The sequence below is a fragment of the Condylostylus longicornis genome, unplaced genomic scaffold (genome assembly GCF_029603195.1).
Source record: "Condylostylus longicornis isolate FDR11 unplaced genomic scaffold, ASM2960319v2 ptg000014l, whole genome shotgun sequence".
Taxonomy (NCBI): domain Eukaryota; kingdom Metazoa; phylum Arthropoda; class Insecta; order Diptera; family Dolichopodidae; genus Condylostylus; species Condylostylus longicornis.
The window spans coordinates 493,880-501,722 of NW_026577983.1; the positions used below are offsets into that span (position 1 = coordinate 493,880).

Sequence of the window (7,843 nt, forward strand, 5' to 3'; positions counted from 1 at the left end):
ACTAACACAATGAACTTAGTACGTTTTCAAGCCGAAATTATTACAGTTTTAAAGACAACCAGGGACTTTAAAGCCAAAAAATGAACACGATCTTGCAGTAACAAAATTGCCTTAAGGCTTACGAAATTATTGATATTTTATCATAATCCAACGTTAGTTTGCTAAATGATCCGGAACCCGAAGAAGAGGTATCTATCACAGTTTAATTCTAAGGGGCATATATTTCCCGTTTGTTAATTTCTGATTATTTTTTTTTTTTTTCTAAACAAATTGTGACTTAAGTAACGCAAATCTTTTGGTAACTAAACAGATAAATTGTAATGTCTCGACTACATATAACAATCATTAAAAAACATAAATATTAAACGATGCATGTTTATTTACATACATAAATTCAAAAAGAATGAAAGTGAAATTTTTTAAAAAAATTAAGCCATCTTAACACAAATTTTCAAATCTTTAAAGATCTTAATTAAATAATAAATGGGTGTACCATTTTCTCATTCTCTTTTCACCAACCACATTTTCATGTGAATAAGAATTTTGAGGAACATCGGAATATTTTTGTAAATACCACTCCAGAAACAAAAATAATTTAATTTATGCATTTTTATGTTAATTTATATATTATTCAACTTACCTACATACAAATTTTTCACTTTTTTTCTCATTTTTATTTTATTGCATTTTTAAAGGCTTGGTTCGATGATAACAACAAAAAAAAACGCATACTCTATCAACAGTTGATAACGAAGAAATTATTGCAGCTCATATAAACTCAAAATTTTTTATGTTTTTTTAATTTTACTTTTAAATCAAACAAAAATATAATTAATTTACATAAAAGAAAGTTTATTTAAGAATTAAATGGCATATGTCTCAAATTTTTGATAGATGTCGTTCATAGCAACTTTGAAAATTATTTATTATTTATAATTAAAACAAAAACAATGAATGTGTTGAACTCAATAATATCAAAGTATGCTTATTTTGGCTAGATATAAAACTTTTCTGGAACTGAAATAATTGAAGTTTAATGAATTTTTTACAATACAATAAAATAAAAAATCAAAGTTCTACATAAACATTAAATAAGTTCTGTGGTGTTAAGGAAAAACTTGCTAAATCAAAAAAAAAAACATGTTTTGAAGAACTCCATTACTTCATAGTCAAATAATAAAGAGCATTGTTGATAGCATGTTCGTAAATAAAATATGGAGTAAAGGAGCGAGACGAGCCAATAGACGGTTTGTGAATCGACCATTTGCGTTCTTGGTTCAATTGCTGTTCTTCAAACAACATTTAAGATATCTTTTAATTTTTTGAAGATTTTAAGGTCAATTGAAAGTGGGGTAAGTCATTCGAATTATAGAGCGGTAATTTTACCTTTTTTTTTCTTGAAAATATTGAAATTTTTTTTCACTTTTAGGGTTTGCATGTGCATGCAAGAAGAAAGAAACTATTTTGAACAGTAATTTGGAAAAAAAAAACGCAGTATTGTCAACAACTTCCGAACGATTACGACTAATATAATGGTTGACATATAAAATTAAAGTTCAATTTGCAGTTACTTTAAATGTTCGGAGAGTGTAGAGAAGGCAACAAAATCTACATCTTTAAAAAAAAAAAAAGAGAAAATTAAAATTTAAAAATTTTTGTAAGAATTGTAGGTTATATTTATGGAAAAGTCTTTATCTAATTTTCTAAATATAATTTTAAGGAAGCGTCCATTTTACCGAAACGAAATTATACTTAAAATATCAAAATTCAGGTCTTAACCCTAAATGCTTCAAAAAATATTGAACTGTGAACATTGTCTTCATACAAAAGTGTATGTTATTCATAAAATTTCCAATGATATACGAGTACATATAGCAAAGAACCTAGAAGACAAAAGTGGTCAATGGCCATATATTAAGTTTAGATTCCGTTACCAATAGTACGAGTACTGGAATCTAAACTTTTCTTACCTTTTGACTTAAACTTTGCATGAGAATAAGTTTCTACAAAAATTCTATATTTTAAAGATTCTTTGGGCTAAATATAATTTGTGCAATGAAATTTGTGCAATGCAATTTTCCATTTATTTCACTTATAACCTAATTTTCTTTGAATAATCTATTTACATAAAATATTAAGTGCTTTATATTTAATTTTAATTATTTCTCAATTTTTAATGACCATTTCTTATATAGAAAAAAATTGAATTAATTTTTTTTTTGTTTTTCATTTAGAGCACTTTGTTTCCTGAATTTCATGTAATAAAAATTAAGATTTTTTTTATGATTCAACTGTTTTCAACTGAAAAAACGTTTATTTTTTTTTTAAGCTTCGATGATTTTCTTTTATTTTGATCGCACTATGAAACTTAAAAATTCACGTAAACGCTAATAAGGTGCAATATTGTTATTTTTGCTTGTACATATTTTTTATACGCTAGCAAAATTTTGTTGCTTTTTAGCGCATTTCCATAACTAAATTGGGGAAAAATGTATACTTTATATTTTCATTGTTTTTTGTCTGTTTCGTCGTCTGTTGTCAAAATTTCTACATTCTTTAAGATAGAAAAAAAATTATTTACATAAATGTTCTAATATATATTCATTAAATTATTTAAACCGTTACTTGTCTTCAAACAAGAGTCGTGTCATTTTTTCTTCTTTTAAGTCCTTGTTCGTTCCTCTTATAAAAGAGTTTAACTAAGTTTGTAGTTTTGTATATTTGTTGAATTTCTGTCTGCTTTTTGAATTACATACTTGGGGTTAACAATTGGATCTACTAACACAAAGACGAATTTTTCTGTTATTATTGCTTTTTTTTTGTAATTTATTCGTTATTTATTCGCTTAATTACAATAACAAAGTGGTGACATATTCCAATTAACGCTCAATGTTATTTAAGAAAATGTGCTACTTTACAAACCATTGATTTGATCCAAAAATTTTTAAACTCAGTTTATTATTTCACAATTCATTTTAAAATTTTTGTATTTATCATTTTAAAAGAAGAAAAGAAAACAAAGTAAAAGAATGTTTGCGCTATTTAAAATCTTTTATTTTTTTCAGGTAAAAATTACGTAAAGAAAGTTCACCTGGTTTGAATTTATTTTAAACGTTTTTTATTTTGAAAAATTTTTGCAAATAATAGAAAATGAAAAATTGGAATTATTTTAAAAGCAAAATTGAATTTCTAAAATTTAAAAATATAAATAAAACACGCGATAATCAAAGGAAGACATTGTCTAAAATTTTGAAGAGAAAGAAGAAGAAAAATGAGTTGAATTAAGAAATTCAATAGAATTTGTAATGAATGCAAAAGCATTTTATATCAATTTAGTAAACAATGCGAAAAACAAAAATAAAACTACAAGAAAAATGTGTCTTTTTCCGTAGCACTGATTATCAGGAACAGGAAAATGTAATAAGTATGTAGTAATAATTAGAAAGTTCACAATATAGCAAATGATAAATGTTAGTTTTAAGCGAAAGTCCAAGTTAATTGAGAAAACACACCTTTTGAACAAATAAAACAATGATTAAACTACGTTCAAATTGATTTGGAATAGGCTTTGTAAGAAATATTATTTAAAAATAATACTATACGCAATTATAATTAAATAATATAGATTTAAGAAAATCATTTAAGTTTTCTTTTTAGTGATTTAATGGGGATGGACTGGGCAAACAATGAATTTCTTTAACAGCAAATCTTTTTGCACTATTTTATTTTGATTTTATTGTATTAAGATACAATTAAAGTGCAATTAACCAATAATAAATAGCAAAAATGTTTTGAAGAAATCTTGAAATTTCAAATGGACGAGATTTAATTTATAACAAAGCAACGATTAACTCTAATTCAGTTACATATATACTATATCAATTTCGAATAATATTTTTAAAATTTAAAAGTATACCAGCCGGGGGCTGTTTTCCTTCTCCAAACCAAAGAAAAAATTAATTAACATTTTACTTTTAAAAAATCTGAGAGTAAGTCTAATAAGAATAGAGTAATTTCTATTATTTGTCATCTGACAAATGTTTTCGTCAGACTTGTTCCATTGGAGTTTATCATTACTGTGTAAATATTCTGTACTATGTTTCAAAGTTATAAATAAAAATATATGAAAATTAAAAGGTTTATTAAAATTAAACCTAAATTTTAAAGTTTAAAAAATTTATCTCGATCCCAAAAGATACTTTGAAAGTTCCTAAAGAAAACATTGCTGCAAATATTAAATATAAGCATCTCTTTTAACTAAATTAAGTTTTTACTATTTTACATGATATTGCTTAGCAAATAAACATTGAATTTTAAAGTAAAGAAATATTAAATTTATTTACTATGATTCACATCACTTGTGTAAACTTTAAAGGTGTACACGTCGTATATTTGACCTTTAAATTTACATACTTTTTATAATGTGTAATAAGTTTAATATCTTAATATTATAAATAAATAAATAATATAAAATAATGAAATAAAAATAGTGAATTTATATAACGTGCTTTACAATATTGGTAAATATATTGGTAAAATAATGGGAATGAGGTAAATACTAATATTATTAATTTATAGCTATATAGATTTTGATAAACGCAGTATTGCAAAACGACGGGATACTGCAAAAACATAATGTGACGGATATGCAATTCCATAAATGCAGAACAGTTCATATGATTCAACTGTGCTATTCAATAACAATTTCACTGTATTGTAAATAATTAAAATAAAAATTCATTCCATTTATGTACTCTGAGCTACAAAAATTCATGAAATAAGTAAAATATGCATAATATCAAATTATTTTGTTTTTGCTATTATTTCAAAATTCCACATTATAAACGAAATATAAAATCCTCAAATTTCAAATGTCTATTAAATGTAAATCTAAACTGAAATTGTGAGCCAAATAAAAAATTAAAAAAAACACAGCTGATTTATACGATTACAAGGTTATTTTTTTTTTAAACAACCCCTCTAAGACTATATAAGCTCATAACAATAAGTTGTACACTTGTAACAATATTCAACATAATATTATATATATATATATATATTTGTATATACATATAACTATTGTATGTTTATATTTACATCATATAAAATTTGTATTCAGGAACATTTACAAGTAATACTAAAATATTTTAGTAAAATATTAAACAGTCAGACATAGCTACTCGTACTTCATATACTTTATGCATATATTTAATACGGTGATTCACTAAAACATAAGTATGTGTTTCGAAATTTGAAAATCAAAAAAAAAAAATTCACTTCAAAGTGGTATTATGATTTTATCTATTATTCTTATTTTATTGTCTTTTTAATATAATAAAGTTATAAATTAATATTAGGGGTCGTTCGCATATTAGGTAAGGTTTCTTAGTTACAAGCGTTGTTATTAAAAATTTTCCTCAATTTTAAATACATGGTTTGTCAAGAATAATGTAAAATTTATAACGTTGGATAAAGCTTTGAATAAATTTATAACGTTGGATTGGCTTTGAGTAAAATTGTAAAGTTTTTAAAAGACTTCGGGCAGGCCAAAGTCATTATAACCGTACGAACGTGTATTCGAAGGATATACTAAATTTGCCTTAGCGTTTGTAACGCTAAAAAATAATGCTCTGAGATATAGACTCAAGTGTATGTTTGTGATCAACATCGAATTCTGAGTTGATTTACCTTTGTCTGTCCGTCCATCCGTCCCAACGATAACTCAAAAACTAATTGAGCTAAGTTCACCAAATTTTCATAAATGATTCATTATAGTATATAATTTAATTACACAAATGATTCAGAACCCTATTTAAATTGTATATGATCAGAGTACTGGTTCGGGTAGCTGCTATACAACTTCAAAAGTAATTTGGCTATATCTCTAATATAGCCAAATATATAAGTGGGGCCGATGTATTTGATAAAAGTTGTTGAAATTTCAAAGTATAACTTCAATAGTTGCTTGGCCATATCTTAGAAAATAAACTCTTAAAGTCATAATCTATCCCATAGTCATCTATGGCATATTTAGGATAACAAATTCGTGCGGGTATCACAGAGTTGACTCATTTCAGTATTCCGAATTTCAATTTAAATAACATAAAACAGCAATTTTCTAATTATCTTTTAAATTATTCAAACTTCTTCAAGTTAAAGTGAGACTAATCTTACTAACTTCTTTTTAAGAAAACGTTATTTTTAAGAAGTCCCTTTAGCCAAACATATTTCATATTTTATCTTTACATACATTGTTTAAGCATTAATACAACACCAATATACCTTTGACTTATTGCGACCGTGACTTCTTCTTTCTATTGGTATTTTAACAAGGTGAGATTTTTTTTTTGTTTAATTTTCACTTACAACAAACAAAAAATTATAATTTAAGATTCTCATTTAAATAAATAAATTTTAAAATTATTTTAATGAAAGAAAATTTTTATAAATGTTTTTTTTTTGTGTAGAGGTATAAATTAATAAATAATTTATTAAGAAATTTATAAAAAATTTTGAAACTTCACTTTCTATACAGTTTTCTATTGTTAAAATTAATTTAAATTTTTAAGGTTATTGGAAAAAGTACCGATCAAATAAAAATACAAATGAATGAAAAATTATTTTGGAAAAATGAGATTCAATAAATTTTTAGTGCAATCAAAAATTTTTGGATTTTTAATTATAATAAACTGTTTTAGCATAGACTTAATTAGGATTCGGGACAGCATAATTATACATAATACATTCATATATGCCCAGTTGTAAGAAAAAAGCTCGGGCTGAACACTTTTGTTATCAAGTCCTCAGATATTAATCAGATATTTTTCTGCATGAAGCTTATACAGATATATGCGTAATTGGTAATAAGTTTTTGGCTGTTCGAAATCGTTTATTTATTTTTTTAGAATTTTTAATGCAAGTAAAAGCACATAACCGCGTAACGGTAAAAATATACAATTATACCTATATATATTTTTAAATAGCCACAAATAGTATATTTTATTATAGGTATCGACCATTGTTTTTTAATATTATATCATATATACTTACATAATATAGTCTGAATTTTTAATATATAAATAAATTTGGCAATGAATATACAGAGCTATACATATGTATATGCATATAAGTAGCTAGTTATTTACATACATATATATGATATATCATTTAGATAAATGCTATTTATAACAAATTTATATTTTTGTTTGTATATATACCAAAACAACATCACTCATGTGGGCCGGGCCGCTTCCTTAGCATAGAACATTTAATATATTATTTTTTTAAATAAAAACCGAAGAATAATTTGCATAATTCTGTCAGTAATAGATATTTATTCTATAATCTTAAAAAATCAATTTAAATTGTCACTATAAATATTTATGTATTCAAATCTATTCATGTTGGATAATAATAACAATTATAGGTATATATTCTGAATTTTTTTTATCAACAATATTTATTAAATAAAAAATAAATTAATCTTTTTTGAGAATTAATTTTATTCAAATTGGAAATACACAGCATGTAAAAATGATAAAAATAGAGAGATCAACAAGAAGGTCCTGTGGCGCAATGGATAACGCGTCTGACTACGGATCAGAAGATTCCAGGTTCGACTCCTGGCAGGATCGGCACAAAAAATTGTGTTATTTTTTTTTTGATAAATTGAATTTTTATTAAAATTAGAAAACATTTTTAATTAGTTTAAGGTTGAATGCTTGTAAATTATCTTATGATTGATAAATTTGTAAAGCATTTAAATGATTTATTGCAATTATTTTCAAATTAATATTCAAAAAAAAAAAAATAAAATAATTAAATTTAACATTTGAAAATATTA

At 24.3% G+C, this 7,843-nt stretch overlaps 1 non-coding gene across 1 annotated transcript; it reads left to right on the forward strand.

Annotated features, from left to right (window-relative positions):
• The first annotated feature begins 7,561 nt into the window (after positions 1–7,561).
• Trnar-acg (transfer RNA arginine (anticodon ACG)) lies at positions 7,562–7,634 on the forward strand. The gene has a single exon. It is a non-coding gene; the product is annotated as a tRNA-Arg (tRNA).
• Positions 7,635–7,843: the final 209 nt, after the last annotated feature.